General features: G+C 45.7%; 1 protein-coding gene across 3 annotated transcripts in view; it reads right to left on the bottom strand.

The window, feature by feature from the left end:
- Positions 1–13,114, bottom strand: part of LZTS1 (leucine zipper tumor suppressor 1) — a 50,509-nt gene extending 37,395 nt beyond the window's left edge. The window contains exon 1 of one of the 3 annotated variants that reach the window (XM_058720419.1): positions 12,879–13,114. The gene's annotated coding sequence lies outside the window, so the exon portion shown is untranslated. Of the gene's footprint in view, positions 1–8,306; positions 8,415–12,878 lie in introns of those variants that run through there. The other 2 variants (XM_058720416.1, XM_058720417.1) reach the window with 2 other exon arrangements.
- Between the last annotated feature and the right edge of the window lie 5,269 nt (positions 13,115–18,383).

Here is an 18,383-nt window from a genome sequence, read left to right as displayed (position 1 = left end):
CACAGCCAGCTAACAGCAGCCTGGCCCCAGGGTGTAGATGAAATCAGATACCTCTGTCTTCCCCAGAGGCGTTTCTGTGGGTCTCTGGCCCTAAAATACTCTTGGACTGAAGCATGTGATGTTGGCCTATCCTGTCTCTTGCTGTTACTGCTAGGCCCACACTTTCTGCCACCTCCTGAAACAGGAGCACCTATGGGGAGGGCTTTTCACCTGAGTCCATGGAGCGGCTAGAGGAAGAAGAGAGAGTGGGAGAATCTAAGGGATGATGTCAACTCAGTGGCTAGGAACAAGGGGAGTAAACATGAAGCAGCACAGAGGCTGGTCTGCACCATGAAATGTCCACTCTTGCACTGGATCTGGTGCATACTGAGCACCTGTGGTACTGTGGCAAAAGAAACCTTCATAGACACCAGTCATAGAAACAAGACTCTACCTTCTACTAGTACCTTTATATGACTCAATGTGGAAATATATATGCCTGTAAAGAGTGAGATCCTAAGAGCCCTTTCTGGTCAACAAGAGAAGTGGCTGATCCCTGGGGTCCTCCTGCCACTGTGTCCCTGAAGACTCCAATCCTGAATGCCTGAGAAGTGCTGTGCATCCAGCACAGGTCTGGGCAAAGCAGGGAAATGGCGCTTCAATTAGACCAGATCCCAGAAATCCCACTTGCCTCCTTGTTCCTGTTCTGGAGCTGCTCCAGGGCCAGGCAATAGAGCAAGGTCCTCAGTAACTGGCAGAAAAGGTATGAGGAACAGAGAAAGAGGAGAGTTCTTGGTTTGTGTCGCCAACCCTTCATCCTGTTTTCCTATCCTGGGACACACCTCTGTAGGGCCCCGCTGAGTGCAGACATTTTAAGTAGGGACCTCAACATAGCACCATTATTTTTGACCCTTGGCAGGCTTTCCTGAAACCAATTTATGCTGATGAGAGTAAGGCCTAATTCCAGGCTGCCTTGTGTCTCTCTAACAGGTTCCACATCTCTCATCAGCTTCTGAATCCATGAAGTGCAGTCAAGTGGGAGTTTATAGCTGCTGTCTCAGGGACTGTGCCCAGGGCAGGCCTTTGAACTCTGTCTTTCTCTGAAGACAGGAGGTTCCCACTGCTGTCTAATGGGGGAGGGCAGAGGCTGCTGGAGGGAAGTCCTGTGGATGCCTTTGTTCATGGACAGCTCTTTAAGATCTGTTCAAGCTGTCCTGGCCCTAGAATCAGATGGCCCTGCAACTGAGCTAACAACCTCTCTCCCAGATGTTTCTAAAAGCCATGAGAGCCTCTTGTCACTGGAGGCACTGCCTTCTCCCCAACAGATACCAACATACTAGAATGGAGAAATTGCTAGACTCTGAAGATGTAGGTTCTAAAGTCAGATCAGAGACCTAATAGCTGTGTGCTTGTGCCATGGAAGAAACCACCTCAACTTTCTGGACCACGCCATCAAAGTGGAGAAGTTTCCCCTGCTTAAACAGCTTAAAAAAACACACACACACAAAGAAAAAAGAAAAATAAAAAGCAGAGAAGGAGCTGAGAAGGCAGGTGTAAGGTGCACTAAATGCCAGACTGCTCATTTCACATGGGAGGGTTCATGTATCTGTCCCTGGTATAGAATGTGTGTCAAAACAGCAGCAGCTTTGATTTGGTCCACCCAGGCTGCCTGCCCCATATTGTTAATGATGCTATTTAGGCAGAATAATGTTGCTCTAATTTCCTAAGACAGAGGTGGACTTTTCAGCTTTTCATTCTCCTATGTGAGACTTGGCCAAACTTGGGCCTTCTTTCATCTGTTCATCTCCCAATGAACTAAATGCAGAGAGAAGTTTCATTTGATTTGTTTTTCTTTCTCCCCTTTTCCTGACCTTATATGCTACATAATCCAGAAAATGACCCAGATCGAGAAGGCACTGGCTTTGAAGCAAGAGGCAGGAGGAAAAAATAAAGAGGTACAGTATAAAATCCTTGTATCCAGCCGATCACCCTGGGGAGAAATCTTTCTCCCCTAACTCCATTCCACACATGCTCCAGATGGTGTTATGGAGTCTTCTTGAGGGCAGAGAGAAAATCCAGTGGCCCTTCAGGGTCTCTGAGCCCTCCCGTCCCTTGCCTCCTGTCCTCCACACATTTGGCATAAGCCAATGTGAGCAAGAGATCTACTTCAACACTGAATCTCTGCCTCAGGACATTCAATGATGCCACACTCATCTGTTGTACATAATTTCATTAACCAATTTTAATTTAGTCAAATTGACAATGTAGTTAGAGAACCAGAGTGACAAAGGTGGAAGTGTTTCACCCCCTCTCCCGTATTGTTTTTAGTTATGACTGTCTCTTTGTGCCAGAGTAAGCAAATAAGAGAGCAGTTGTGAGGAGGCACTTGGGTGGGTCAGCTGACTGAGCTCAGGTCATGATCTCATGGTCCGTGAGTTCAAGCCTCACATAGGGCTCTAGGCTGTCAGCACAGAGCCCACTTCAGATCCTCTGTCTCTCTCTCTACCCCTCTCCCATTTATGCTCTCTCTCTCTCAAAAATAAATAAACATTGGGGCATGTGGGTGGCACAGCCAGTTAAGCTTTTGGTTTCAGCTCAGGTCACGATCTCATGGTTTGTGGGATTGAGCCCCACATTGGACCCGCATTGATAGTGCAGAGCCTGCTTGGGATTCTCTCTTTCTCTCTCTCTCTCTCTCCCTCTTTCTCTGCCCCTCTCCCACTCATGCTCTCTCTCAAAATAAATAAATAAACTTAATAAATAAATAAACATTAAAACAAACAAACAAAAAAATAAAGCATTAAAAAAAAGAGAGAGGGGGCACCTGGGTGGCTCAGTCAGTTAAGCGTCCAACTTCAGCTCAGGTCATGATCTCACGGTTTGTGAGTTTGAGGCCTGCATCGGGCTCTGTGCTGACAGCTCAGAGCCTGGAGTCTGCTTCGGATTCTGTGTCTCCCTCTCTCTCTCTCTCTGTCCCTTTCCCACTCACACACTCTCTAGATAAACATTAAAAAGAGAGAGAGAGAGAGAGGAGAGAGACAGGGCGTAGTTGTCATGCAGTATTGGCTGACTCCAAAGTTTCCCCTTCCTGATATCCTGGACATGTCTATATGAAGGGCTCATGGCCTTCTTGCATGGACATCTTAGTCTCATGCTGGCCTTCCTTCCATTGGCTGAGAGGAAGGAGATGAGGCTAACAGAAATAGAGCTCCTACTATGTTTCATGTGCCTTTACTTATATTGGGTCATGTAATTTTCACAAAAATTCTACCTAGGACACAATACATTTTATAGATGAGAAAGCAGGCTCAGAGAGGCTAAGTGACTTGCCTGATGCCATACAGCTGTTAGGTAGCAGAGTCAAACACTGCCAAAAACAATGTTTTTTCTGCTTTCCACTCCCAAACTTGCCTTAAGGGTTGACAAGCATGAAAAAACCCAAGCCTCACTTGTGGGGCTCACCTGCTCTACCGGGGCCGTAGGTTGCCATCCAGGTGAGGATGAACTTCTCTGGAGACTAAAGGCATATGGCATGAGCTGAAGTGTTTCCTGAGGAAAGACTCACTGGAGGCTGGAGATGTCACAGGACACTGCCATGGCCTTATCCTTCCTTGGTTAGTCAGGCTTCTAGAAAACACAAGGGAAGCTCCTGGGCAAGTAGAAGAAGATAGGGAATGATGTTCTGAGATCTTTGGAGCTGTGGGCAGGAGGACCCCTGGAACCCAGTTCTGAGATTGAAGAAGGTCCTTACTTGACCATATCTGACTCTCTGAGCACTGGAATGGACATCTGCCTCCTGGCTGAGAATCTCTCCCAATGTGACATCAACTCTCTGGGTGGTTAGCAGAGCTCAGCGGCACCCACAGCCTTCTCATTTTGTTCAGATTTGGTTTAAATTGGGCACATATGAGACACAAACAGCAAACTTGATTTTCATTTTGGAAAGGTGACAACTGGTCACAACTGAGACTGGCATAGTAAACCTTCACTATCACATTAGATGGGAGCTTCTCAGAGCTCTTGGAACAACGAAAAAGGCAAAAGAAAAGAAGGAAATCAAACATCTGAAGACCCCAGAAAAATAAGGAGGAATACAGGAGAGAAAAATGGAGGCTGTGGAAGTCCATTCAGTGGAAGTCCAGGGACTCCCTTGACTTGGGTGGGGAGAGACCCACAAAGACTGAGAATATCCCATTATTGACAAGGACATATGTCTTCTGGGGCAAACCTGCCTAACACTAAAGATATGAGGATCTAATGAATTCTATTGGCCCTTCCATCTTTGTCCACAGTTAGCAGCAGGTTAATGTAAAGAGTCTGAAGTGGGAGCACCAATCCTAGTTCTGCAACTAACCAGCTGTGGGACCCTGAGCAAGTTCCTCCCCAGTCTGGGCCTCCATGCCTTCATCTGTTTAAAAAAACAAAAACAAAACAAAACAAAACAGAACAAAACAAAAAGGCTCCTGTGATTCTGTCTAGGTCTAAAGCAGTGCAAAGCAAGGTGTTACCCATGTATCTTCTTATAAATAAGTTCCTAGACTAGGAACTTTCCTCTCCTTGAGCCTTAGCTACCCTACATTTCCAGGCAGTGGGAGATCTCTAGGAACATGTGCTATCAATCAGGAGATAGGAAGGAGGAAAGAAAGTCATTCTACTAAATAATGTTATTTCTAGAAAGAAGTCTCTCCAACCCCAAATCTATTCTATTCTCCATTGCTGGATTAACTTCTTAAAACCAAGGTTTACTATAAGCCACTGTCTACCTATTACTTGTCATTTACCACTGCCTACGAAATAACAAGCAAACTCCCAAGGGGTGCACAAGGTCCTTCTCAATCTGATTCAACCTGCTTTTGTTTCCCCACAACCTATTGTCCCCTATCTTTGCCACCCTCCCTCCATCTCTTAAAATCACATCCAGGAGTGCCTGAGTGGCTCAATAAGTTGAGTGTCTAGCTCTTATTTCAGCTCAGGTCATGATCTCACAGTTCATGGGGTCGAGCCCCACCAGGGGCTCTGTGTTGACAGCATGGAGTCTGTTTGGGATTCTCTCTCTCCCTCTCTCTCTCTCTCTGCCCCTCCCCTGCTCATGTTCTCTCTCTCTCAAAATAAATAAATAAACAAATAAATAAATATTTAAAAAATAAAATCACACCCAGATCACAGGGTGCTTCTCAACTTCTATATCTTCCATGAAGACTTTTTAGACTAGTTTAGCTTTGTATAGGGATATTTTCTAATGCATCTGTTGTCTCCCCTAATACCAAGGCTGTCTGGAACAGTCTCTGTCTCATTTGTGGGTCCTGCCAGGAGCTGGTAGAGTGCTTGATATGAACCTAGTATATGCAACTTTAAGAGAATGCAACTAAAATAGAAAAAAATGGGTCCAGGGACCCAGAGCAGGAGTTCTTGGAGGTGAGTAAAGACAGCAACTTGGGGAAGAAGGTTTTGGATGGAGTTGGAGGAGTGGATAGCATAGAATTTAAGGATCCTTTCAACTCTGATATTTTGTGTTTCTATGAAGAACACTGGACATTTCTTCAACACAGACTCTTTAGTTTCCTGATAAATCTTGGAGCCTTGGGTTTGGAGGTCTTGTCTGTAGCAAGAGCTACCCACTCCAAGCCAGTGCAATGCCTGTGAGCAGGGCAGTTGCAGACCCACGGAGGGGAGAAGTGCAGGCAGCTGGGAGCAGACAGCTCCCTTAAGTGGAGCACTGCCTTTTTAGTGCAGGTGGAGGCTGCAGCTCTGCCTGGTGGCTTTTGCTTTCCCCACCTGCCTGCAGTTCAGTTTGCCTGCTGGTGCCACTGTGGTATTGGGGCTGGAGGAGGTTGTCTCCTCAAGATGTGAGCACAGTCTAATCCTACCCAGCCTCCTCCACATGTGCACTGCTGAGATGCACTTCAATGGGAAAAAGAAGAAGAGAGCTGAAGCTAGAATGTCTGAAGGTTGCAATAAATATGGGAGGTTCTCCGAGTGCTTAAAGGGTACTTCTGAAATCCTCTGGCCTCTGACCTTGCTGCTGAGGTGGCCAGGGCAGATCCAGCACAGGCATCCTCCAGACACTCTGGTCAGACTGCCTCTTAGTGATCAGCAGAAGGTAAAGAGCAACCTCAGGGCTCATTCCCCCAGACTTCCATCCCTTGACAAGCTCAGTTAATTCCCCATTGTTTCTGCCTCCCTAGCTGTGTGGTGGCTTCTGTTCTCAGGGTTTTTTTTCATTATCTTCATGGATAAGAGGGTGGGAGGGAAGGAACCAAGGTTGGGGGATCCATCAGGTTCCAGGCCAGCTTGTGTTGGTACTGTATTCCCCTTCCAACCTCTGCTTGGGAGACCAAATGTATGTTATCAGTGACTCAGAGAACCTTCTGTCAAGGTCACCCTGTTCTGCCTGATGCTATCTCTGCTGTCTGACATGAGAACTGATTCTGTTCTCCACCTCCTACCAGCCTCAGTGCAATTCTGGGCACAATTCTGTTGGCTGGAGATCATGTAGAGTCTCGCTATACCAGGACAGAAAGTCTTTAAGTTTCTGCTTCCCTAGCTGGTCGGTTCCTGTGTGGTATAACCCTTTCTCTCCCTGAAGCTTCCTTGAAAGCTGAGAGAGAACCAGTCTTGAAAGTTCCCCTGTTATTCCTTCTTTTCTTGCCTGCCTGGGTTTTCAAACTCTGTGGCCCTTGGGCACCACAGGGAGATCTGAGAAGGATCTGAGAAGGAAGGGCCACTGTAGGCCTTACCATTACCCTCAGCCATTTGAGTCTGAACCTTAAGTGAATTCAGAACCTGGTGCTCTACATGTGAGGCATGGCATATTTTCCTTTCAAGGGATTTATAATCTAGGCAGGGAGGAAGGATAGAGAAGCTAAATACTAATACATGGGAACAGATGCTCAATGGGTGTGACAGTACATATTGCAAATTTAAGGAAAAGGGAGCCAATAGGGGGGCGGTCTTTCTCCCATAGCTGATGTCCTTTATTCCCTCTAGACCAAGCAGGTGCAGCCCCTCAGTAGTGAGCATACCCCTCGTGTCTCCTCCTATTGAGCCAGGACACACTCACCTATTGCTCACCACCCCACCATCTAGAGTTATTGGAGTTCCTGGGGAAAGGTGCTGGCAAACCCAAGCTTTGTTTCACTGCCTCCTTAGCTTTCTCTTGCCTCCTTCCCTTGCATGCCTATACTCAATTCTCTCTTCAGCAGGAATATAATGTTCAGCTGCTTTACACCCACTCTCTGAATGCTGCCAGCGAATAATGACTAAGGTGGTGGGTGGAAGTACAGCAAGTTGAGACCAATTTAGCAGTCCAGGATGCCAGGAGGAGGGTGATTTAGCAGCAAATGGCTTTGCAACTGCAAGGAGAGTGAAGATGCCCCCAAAGCCAACAGGCCAGTGAGCCAAGTGCACAGCCCCACCCTGGTGCCTCAGGCAGGGATTGCCTCAGCCACCTGGCAGTCTATGCATTGCAGTTACATTCATGCAAAGGACAGGGTCTGTCCTTCAACATCAATTGATTTCCAGAACAATGCCCATCTTCACCCCTGATCTCAACTCCACTTTGACACTTTTGAGGGGTCTGTGTCCTTATGTACCCCTTAGTCTGAGAGTCTCACCTAGATTTATCCCTCTTCTGGTGGATGTTATGGCCTGGGAACTTCTGCAGCTCTGAAGGGCTGATGGCAATTCAAAAACTGCTCTGGGCATGGCAGAAATTGAGGTTCTGTGGCATCAAGGAGGGGTGCTGCCAAGTACACTTTAGATAATGCCATGGAGAGACCAACCCAAGTAGACACAGGTGTGGATCTTCCAGGTCCTGCCATCTGGGAATGTCTGAGGATTCATGCTATGGGATGTGACTGTGAGTGTGGATATCAGAGGAGAGCATGTCTCAGTGGGAGAGACGAATGAATGAATTTGGGGTGTGTGTGTGTGTGTGTGTGTGTGTGTGTGTGTGTGTGTGTCTGTCTGCCTGCTAGCAGTCATCCTTAAGGCAGTTATCTTCTCCCACAGTGATTAACTGACTTGGAAGCAATTCTGTAGGTGATCTGTATAGGGCAGCTCCTTACTGCCTCTGTTCCAGGTACTGGACAAAACCCACATCACGTCTGTTTAGACACCAATTTTGCCTGTCACTTAATAAGAAAAATCACCACTCTACTGGATTGATTAGAACAATTAGTTTTAGCTGATAGCTAACACACATACACCCTCACATTCTGTCTGCCATCAGGCCTAATGATAAGGTGGTAATAGCCTTGGACTGGGGGTCAGGAAAACTGAGTTCAAATCCCAGCATTCCACTTAAAATTTTGGGTGAGCTCCTTCACCTCTGATCAGCTCATTGAGTTTTCCCATATGTCCAACTGTGGAAGATATCTTCTTACAGGGTTGATGATGATTATACTAACAACACCATCACCAGCAACATTAATATCCCTTTTCAAGTGGACAGTCCTGTACAAATAAAAAGAGCTGTTAAAATTATTATTATAGGAAGCCTAGGGATGATGATAGGCTGTCAAGTAGAAGTTGATGTCTGTCAGGAAGCAACAGAGTAACAGAAGCAGGATGGAGATTGCAGACACAGGGACAGCTTTGCCAAACGGCAGTTAGCCTGAAGCTCAATGCGACCATGCTTGATTTTTGACACATCCCCACCCACTTCTCTAAATACTTGGAGAAGGGGATCCAAAGTGATTCTGCACACTCATTTTGCTGAAGGCAGTTGTTAGAGGTGAGTTACCTCATATCTTTCATTTCCCAGCTCTGTCTGCTCTCAGTGTCTTCCTGAGTTGCATGGAAGGAGGAAACAGGCTCCCACCAGGATTCCCCTTGGGAATAAAAGCTCCATCTCCTCAGGTCTCAGCTTGCATCTTGAAACTATAACCTTGCTGCTGCTATGTCTACTCTTTTTACACATTCCTGAAGCTCAACTTCAAGGTTTAGTTCATGACCACCTCTTCCCTGGTGTCTTTGAGATCACCTCCCTCATGCTGTGCAGCTGCCATGTTCAAAGTTAGTACAATCCAATTTTCAATGTACTTGTCATTGATTCATGTGTTCTGGTTCTTCTTTTCAATTTTCATCACAATTTTTATTCTCAAGGCATTATTGAAACATTTCTTAAAATCCCCCAACTCCCTGGTACCTTGCATGGATAAAATCTTTAATAAATAGTGAAATGCAGTTTTAGGAAAACTAAAATAATCTCAGACCTCTGAGAAGGCATGTGGCAACCTTTGAGAAATAATAGGGTTGTGTAAAGGGTATGGGAAGGGAGTCACCAGACTGTAATCATGTGACCTTGGACAAATCATGACCAGATTACTTCCCCAAACATGGTAGCAATTCACACTCCCAACAGCAGCTTATGAGTGTCTATTTTAGATCAGTGGTTTTCAAACTGTAGCAGCATAAAGATCTATTCAAAAGCTACCTCTGAGTCCTACCACTTAAATTACCTAAAGATTCCCCAGACAGCTAGATACTACTTTGTTGGCAAACCCCTAGAAACACCCCATCATTGCCCTGGAACCACTGCCCTCCTGGGGTTCCAAATGCACAATTTTAAAACCTCAATTCTAGACCCTAGCAACTCCCGCTTATATATATTTGTGGGTTGACTGAACCTGACATAGAGTGCCTATGTTGGAAGGGTGGCTGGGAGCTAGATTTTCCTTAGGTTTCCAAACTGGAGTCAGGAACTGAGATGGAGGAGCCCTGTCTAGGCAGCGGCCCTGAAGGAGGTGACCCAATAATAAAGGCAGGAAAGCAGAGGCCACACCAACGAAGTGTGTCCATGCAGTAACCTGCTATTGGGAAAATGCTCCCTGCCAATGGTCTCTGACGGTTCTTTTCCTTCCCATTACTTTATTAAACAAGCATTTATTAAGGGCCTAATCAAAGTAGCCACAAACTATACTCTGAGTTAGGCATTCACAACACTATCTCTGCCTCTAAGAACTTAGCAGGCTCTTCAGGACCAGTGAGTAAATGCCAGGATAGCATGGAAGAACTCAGAGGAAGCCATGTGACCCAATAAAACTCAGGGAAAGGAGAGGGGAAGTTTTCTTGAAGGTGTTTATTCTCATGGTTAAAACCAGAATTGCAAGTGGGAGCTTGTTAGGTGGAGGTAGAGGGAGAGGGACAGGGCAAGAATATTTTGCAGAGAGGAAACATGTATTTCTATTTTTAAAGCAGAAGAATATGGAAAGAGCCAGGGAAGGGGTGCCTGAGTGGCTCAGTTGGTTAAGCGTCTGACTGAGGCTCAGGTCATGATCTTGTGGTCTGTGAGTTCAAGCCCCATGTCGTGCTCTGTGCTGACAGCTCAGACCCTAGAGCCTCCTTCAGATTCTGTATCTCCCTTTCTCTCTGCCCCTTCCCCACTCATGCTCTCTGTCTCAAAAATAAACAAACATTAAAAAAAAAGTAAAAAAAAAAATAGCCAGGGCTGAGCTGAGCAGAGTTCAATTCCTTGCTCCTCCATTTTCTACCCTAGCTACGTTATTAATTTCCTGGTCTAATAATCATACACCCTGCAGGGCTGTGCTGAGGATTAAATGAGATAATGCATAACAAGTACTGTGCACATAGTATACTCAGTGAATGTTAACTATTGCCCATTACACCGACTATAAGCTGGTTAACCATAGGTTTGCCTTCATTACCTTATTCATCTTCGTAGCCTCACTGCCTGGCCCAAAGCCTTGCATTTTGTAGGTATCCAATGAATATTTATTAAGTGAATGCTGAATAAGTACAAAGGCATATAAATAAATTTTCAGGATTAGAAAGCCATTTTTTATATGGCTGGAGCCCATCTACCTCTTTGTCCAGACAGACAGACATAGGCAAACGCATGGCTTCTCAAGACTGCATGGCAAATCTTTCCCTCACATACTCCCAAAGCATTGGGTCTCCCAAAACACACCTTTGACAGCAACTATTTCACACACATCTACTGTGGCACACACAGACAGGAGGCTCCTCCTGCAGACACAAATGCACATGCTGGATTGTTAAAGCAGGTTTTACTTCATGAAGTGCACAGAGGCTGCCATAAATGTTAAATAACAACCATCTCAAATGTCCCATCCTCCTTCTTGCTCTCACATAGACACTTTTGAGAGACAACCTTTTTTTCTCCACCTGGGTTTTTTCTCACCTCATGAAGAGTGAATGTCCACACTCACATCTTCTCAGCTGAGAGTTTATCCTTTGACTTCCTAACTTTGCTCCCATTAGCAGTGGACCTCAGGGAAATCCCTGCCCCTCTCATGCCTCAGTTTCTTCACTGGTAAAACAGAGAATTAACAATGCTTCATGCCAACCTGGTAGTTACATTGTGAGGATAAAGGAGATAGCAAATGAGATAACGTCTGTGATGTGCAGAAAGCACCTCAGAAGAAAGGCACTGGATAAATATAAGGTGTAAATGCCACACCTGATTAGTGTGTATGCCTCTGCCCACAGATTTCCACCCACACACTCTGCTCTTCTCCACCCTTGAACACAAACACCCTTCCTGCCTGTAAATGCAGTCTCAAATACCCATTTTCATGTATGTACAAATATATACACACTTTCAACACCTGTATTTTCTGCAGAATGCCCACAGAAAATTATTTTTGAACTTAGAGGAAGCTCAGGTTACAAACTCTAGCTCCTACCTACAGAATCACTTCAAGGGTACCTGGTGCTGGAAGAATTGCCAAGCAGACGGCTCACCTCTCTGTGGCTGGGCTGCTCAGCTCCCATGACTGCAATTAGGCTGCACTACCAGCAGAGCAGGAGACCCTTTATCTGGTACAGCTCTTGCCAAGAGCTCTCCAGAACTCAATGCCTCCACACTAGTTTGCCAGCATCCAAGACCCAAGATCAGGGCTGATGGTTGCAGGAGGGTGTGGATGGAATGGGAGAGGAGGGACCCAGGAACTTTAGATGCTTAGATCCCTAACACTCTTTGTTCCTGGGGAACTGAGTGCTCTGAAGCTAACAAGTCTCAAGCACTTTCCTAGGCCTGACATACTTGTGGGTGAGAAGAACACTCATTTTCTCCACAGTTTACTCCTTTCCACTCGGAGCACGAAGGAGAAAGCTCACCTGGCTTGTGGTGTTTTGGTGCCTGTTGCTGCTGAGTTGTATGCTCTGAAAGATGGAGTTAAGTATGTTGAAGGGTGTGGTGGGGGGTGTAGAGAGTGGGGGGCTGGCTGCCTATGGTGGGTGAAAAAAAGAAGTGAATGTAGTATGTGTGGGTGTGGAACTGTGCGTGTGTTAATTTGGCTAAATGGCAACTCAAGGACTGATCCTGGTGACCCACAACTCCAGGGTGCCACTTACCTTCATTCATTAACCCCCTCTCTACCCACCTGAGCCCCTGTGACATATTCCTTCAGTGAAACATTACAAACCTAACTGTATCGCATCCCTGCCACCCTGTGAGTGCAGACACAGCCCATCTCCATAGTTCCAGAAGTCAAAGTGCAGTGACCGGACCCCAGCTGTCAGACCCTCTGTCTAGGACCTGGCCCCCTCAGGGCTCACGCACACTCCCCTTTTCCTCATCTCAGACATCACTTAATATCCATCAAGATCAGATTCGGGGCTTGGAGTAGATAAAACCAGTCTCCGGGAGACCGAGACAAAGACAGAGGACAGACGCAGCATCCTTTTCTCCAGACTGGGACCAGAACAGCAGCACCCACCCCGGCAGAGGGAGAGACCCTGACAGTTACATGCAGAGACAAAGACACCTAGACAGAATCTGACATAGACAAAGACCGACGGACGCACGGACGCACTGGCACGCCGGGGGGAGTGCAGTTTCCCTGGGAGCCCTGGTGCGGGTGCCGCGGCTGCAGACACTTCTCAGGAGCGACCCCTCGTCCACCGCACCTTACCTGCCCCGTTGAGCCTCGGACTGACTTGAGAATTTTTTTTCAGTGTGTTTCGCAGTGTGTTCCCGGTTGTCTTAGCAGAGCTGCCGGCCAAGCGGGTCCCGTGGCGCCGCCACAACTAGCGGCTCTGGCTAGCTGGACCAGGCGGGCAGAGAAAGTTTCGGCCTCCCCGCGCGTCCGCCGCCCGCCAGCTCTCCGCGCGCCGGCCACCGCGCGGGGTCCCGGAGCCGAAGGCGGGGCGGGGCGGGGCGGAGCGGAGTGGGGCGGGGCCAGCGCCGGCACCGCTCATTGGCTGGGGCGGGGCCTGCAGCCTCTCACTTGCGGCTCGGCGGCCTTTGTTCACCGCTGACAGCTGGGGCTGCTCTGGACCTCTGGGCTCCTTGGCGTCCGCCGTCCGCCGTCCCCCATCTCTCAGCTCTCACTTCCAGCAGACCCCGCCGGGCGGCCCTGAGTCTTTCTCTCCACCCACCCCTCCACCCCGCCCTTCCCTTTCTCCTACTGTTCTATATTGTTCTTTTCCCTTCATTTTTTTTTTTCCTTTTATTGTGTGCACTCCGTTCTTATTCCTTCCGGTTTCCTTTATCCATTCCTTCGCTTTCTCCTTTTTCCCGTATTCCTCTCCTTCTTTATCACCCCTTCTAGTTACTCGCCAGTTTCCTTTCCCCAGCACGGTCTCCCTACAGCAACCCCCAAATCCCGCAAAAAGGTTGGATTTCTAGGTTCAAAGAGGGACCCGCAGCTTTGGTGAAGGGCATTGCTTCACCCTGCTAGGACTATAGACTGGAGGCCGGAGCACTGGCACTCCCACTCCTAAGACATTTCAAAGGCAAACTTTTTCAGCTTCCTCGCGGGGACTCGGTTTCAGGTGATAGCTGAGGCCTATTTCAAGTTTATAGCTTTAATTCTCACCCAGTGCATTTTTAACGCTATCATTTTCTCTACCACTCCCACTTTTAACTTCTAGCAATTGAGCTAGGAAGGAAACCCAATTTACAAGCTTTGGTAGGACAAAAGACCAGTTAAATGGGGTGCTGGGTGTGGCATGAAGCTCTGATCCTGAGAGTTCACCCAGGCTAATCCGCTAAAACCACGGATAGCTCTACCCAGGGAATGCCATCTTCAGCCAAAAGAGGTGTGTATGTGTGGAGGAGGGAAGATGGAGATGGCTAATCTCTGATTATAAGTAGAGTGGGGAAAGACAGCCCTAACAGAAGCAACATCATTTTGTTTCAGCCACCCCACTGCTCAAAACTTTGTAAGAGATCCTTACTACTTCTGAAAACCCCTACTCTCAATCCCAGGCTTCCTGGAAGGCAATACAACATAGAGTTTAAGAGCACAGACAGGCTCTGCTAATTGTCTTCTCTGCATCCCTGAGCTAGAGCATTAACTTCCTTATATCTCAGTTTTTTTTGTTTTTGTTTTTGTTTTTTTTTTGTTTTTTGTTTTTTGCGTTTATGAAATGGGGGTAACAATTCCTGGAATGTAAACTTTCTGAGGGCAGGGACTTGTTCTCTTTTGTTCTTTTGGTCTGCTCTGTTTACAGATGTATCCTCAATACCTAAAACTTGGGTAGCATATAGTAGTCATTCAATAACTGCTTGTTAAATGAACCAATTCCTAGTTCATAGGTTTGCTATGAGGATTAAATAAGAATCCTTGGCATGTGATAAGTACATACACATGGTAGCTATTACAAATAACATTACAACTTTTTTGAATCAACTCCAAAGGCTATTCAGCCTTCTCTAAACATCACCTCTTCTTTTTCACCTCTGTGTATACTTGTCACTCAGTTTGAGAAGTCTTTCTCTACTTGTCAGAATTTGAGACCTAAAACACAATCCTTATTTATCCCTTCTTCTATCATCTCAGTCAAAATGACAGTTCCTTTCTCTAAAGCTCCATGCTTCTTGTGTCCCATTCATTGACACAGCATATGTAAGCTTGCTTGCATGGCGGCTGTTACTGCAGGTCTGTCTTTCTCTAGACCATGAACTATGTAGAGTCGGGGACTTGGTGTGCTCCCTCACAGGTGGGAGTTTCTCAGAAACATTTGCTGAGTGGTTTAATATAGACCAAACATCTCAGCACTTAAAAAAAAAAAGGTATTATCTTGGAAGGTAGAATAAGGGATCAGGTTGGCTTCAGACTTCAGTCAAACTAATTTTTGTGTTTTTAGATGTGAAATTCCATGGAAGGGGAAAAAAGTCCTGGAAGTCTGTTTCTCATTCTGGCCCTACAGTTACTACTTAAATGCTCTTGGATAAGCCACATCCTTGACTAGTCCTCAGTTTCTTCATCTGTAGTAGTTTGGATGAGACTCTTTAAGGGCATTCATCCAGCACTGACATAGTGTGACTCTCTGATAGAGATCTTCTAGGGAGAATATAAAGCATGATGTGTAGCGCTCTTATAATGACTGAGTTAGGCAAAGGGTATGGGCAGTGTGTTGGTGTGTTGGTAGAACCAGGATACAGTATGAAATAACAGAAATGCTCTGTGCAAGGGATGCTTCAAAGATAGAATGGGGTGCATTGAAAGTGGGGGTGGAAGTAAGGAAACAGAATAAGGGGAGGAGAGCTGCCATGGTAGTGTGTGTGTGTGTGTGTGTGTGTGTGTGTGTGTGTTCCTAAAAGCCTCAGGAATGTGGTCTCCAGAAGCAGAAAGCCATAATTAGCTCCCTGATTCAGCTGTTGGGTATGGTAACACAATGACTTGCTGTGTCTGCCCCTGACACCCCTGTTGGGATTCTCGATGTGGCTCCTCTTCCTTTTTCTGGTGAAGGGGCACTGCCCTAACTGGGCCCCAGGTGTCCCATCTGGACCTCTGCATCCTTCAGGCTCTCCTTTGCCTGAGCTTAGTCTGGAAAGATGGGTCACAAAGCATTTTTTTGTAAAAAATTCCCTACCCTCCTCATCTGTTCACCACCTAAGATTCAAGTAGTTTGCCATTCCGGCTTCTATCTTTAGGATCTCAGACTGATCACATAGGACCAGGCCCATGGACCAGTTAATCTAACAGCCTCTCTGGACTAGATACACCTCTGCCTTTCTCAATGTACTTTCACCTATTACAACTTAAATAATTGTCCATCTTGTCTGTGTGTTCAATTCTTCTGTAAACTTCTCATTCAAAAGACTATATCCTTCTTGTTCAACATTGAATGCCCAGTACATTGTTGGTATACAGAAAGCACTCAGAAATATTTGAATGAGGTCTATAGAGGGGGGAAAGATGATATTTTAGAAAGAGAAATGGACTCAAATACAAAAGAATCACATCTAGTCCCACTTCTTCACATATGTGGTCTTCTTAAAGCCTTTCTGAGACTCTGTTTTGCTCATTGGTAAAATGGGCTTATTAACATTATCCTCACCTGTCTTGTGGCAATGATGCAAAAATGAAAAGAATTAATGAAGTTTAAGGTGGAAAGAAAAGCAAAACATGTAAAATAGTTGTTTAATATTATTTCAAGTCTAAAACTCCAGATACTTATGTTAGACAGTAAGAAAAGCTGACTATAGGGGCGCCTGGTAGGCTCAGTGGGTGGAGCATGTGACTCTTGATCTCAGGGTTGTGAGTTTGAGCCCTATGTTAGGTGTGGAGATTACTTTAAAAAAATAAAAATCTTAAAAAAAAAAGAGCTGACTATATTTAACTGAGGTTGGGTAATCTCCAAAAGTAGATGAGAAAATATAGTGCTAGATTACTGAGTCACTACTGCATCTATATCCAAGCTACCCAGGAAAGTACAGGAAGGCTGATTTTTCTGAAAGCCAATCTAATGCCTCTTGACCTGGAAGGATGCCCCACCAGTGTCCTGTCTCCTTCCATGATTGGGGGGTGGGGGAAACAGTTCCCCTGGAATTTTCCAGATGTTTAGTTCTTATAACCAGAATTTACATTCCTTCCCTGTTTGTCCCTGGACACCTTGTACCTCTTATCCCTGAACCTTAGTAAACTCTTATTTGCATTGGGAGGAACATCTATTCCTTGACTTCTCTGGGTGTTATGAAGACAAATAGGATAAAATGCGAGTAATGCTTTTCCTTTCCTAGAAAGTACTAAATGACTCCAAGAAATTGTTAATCATTATCATCAGGAGGATTATCATGTAGAACTTCATTCTGAGTACTTAATCTGTATTCAAGAGACCAGGGAAGTTGTAGAGGGAACAAACACCTTTAGGAGCCCTAGGGAGAACATGCTGATGTTAGAATTCCTATCAAATGAAGACTTATTTACACTTGCATGCTCAAGTTATCTCAAGAAGTTTGTCCATCCGACTCTTTCATTGAAAGGAAAACTGAGTCAAAGAGCAAGGTGAGAAATTGACCCAGCTTTACTGGAGCTGGGACCCCAAGGTTTTGAGGCATGTATCCTATTGCTGCCTCAGAAGCCTTGTAACTGATACAGTGCCTGAATGTGGTTTGGTTTGGTTAGTGGAGACCAAAGGCAGGCAGCCTTCCCCTGAGCAGAAAGTAGTGAAACAGCCACATTGGCTAATGCAAAACCAGGGCTCAAATGGTGCTAACTAGCTTCTAGTGTAAATAGGCTTTGTTCATCCATCAGCTGACAAGGCTCATGTGATAATCCTTTAGCAAACCCTTCAATGTAAATACAGGGTTGAACTAGATTACAGAGAAATAAGGAGGAAGTATTATGATTTGACATGTCCTGCCTCACCTCAAATACCATTTTCAGTGGGATGCAATAGGCTATTTCTAATTCTGGTCTGGCCTATCACCTGTTTTGGAATCTATCTCTTCTGTGGTTTTGACTAGTTTGTCTCAAACTGTGAATGAGGAGGATGTTTCCACTCATAAGTAACAAAAAGCCTAAATCAAACTGGCCTAAACAATAGGTAACAAAAATCTCATGAATTAATACATTAAGAGATTAGCTTCCAGATTAGTTCATACCTTGGCTTCACAGTGTCCTCATAGATGAGGTCTTTGCATCTCTCTGTTCTGCCATTCTTGGAGTATGGGCTTTGCCCTCAGGATGTTTGCTTCATGACTTTGGTTGGATATGCCAGTCTAGTTGTCATACCCAGAACCAGTGATGGGCTGAGAAATAAAGGACCTTTTTTTTTTTTCCCTGCATCTCTTTCTTAAGATCAAGAAAACCTTTCCTGGAAGGCTCTCAGCTGACACCGGATAGGATTGGAGACACCATCTAGCAACCATTGGCATACTCAAGGAGAATGCCATAATTGGCTTTGGCCAATTGGTTGGGGTGGAATATATACTGGGACATACCTGTACATTTCACCTTTGTATACAAGGGGAAGGGGAAGAGGAAGCCATGGAGAAGAACAGTCATTGCTTGCCTATGATGTATCTCATCTTTGCTGGACATTTTATCTACAGCGTCTTACTTAAAAATCACAGAAATCACCATCTCTGTTTTCCAAATGAGTAAATTAAATAATGTATGCCAAATCCCACCACTAGTAAGTGAAGGAAAAAGGACTGGAATGCAAGTTCATCAAAAGCTTCTCCT

Source organism: Neofelis nebulosa, chromosome 3 (assembly GCF_028018385.1).
Source record: "Neofelis nebulosa isolate mNeoNeb1 chromosome 3, mNeoNeb1.pri, whole genome shotgun sequence".
Taxonomy (NCBI): Eukaryota; Metazoa; Chordata; class Mammalia; order Carnivora; family Felidae; genus Neofelis; species Neofelis nebulosa.
Note: the sequence above shows the minus strand (reverse complement) of the source record. Positions and strands in the feature narration are given on the sequence as shown.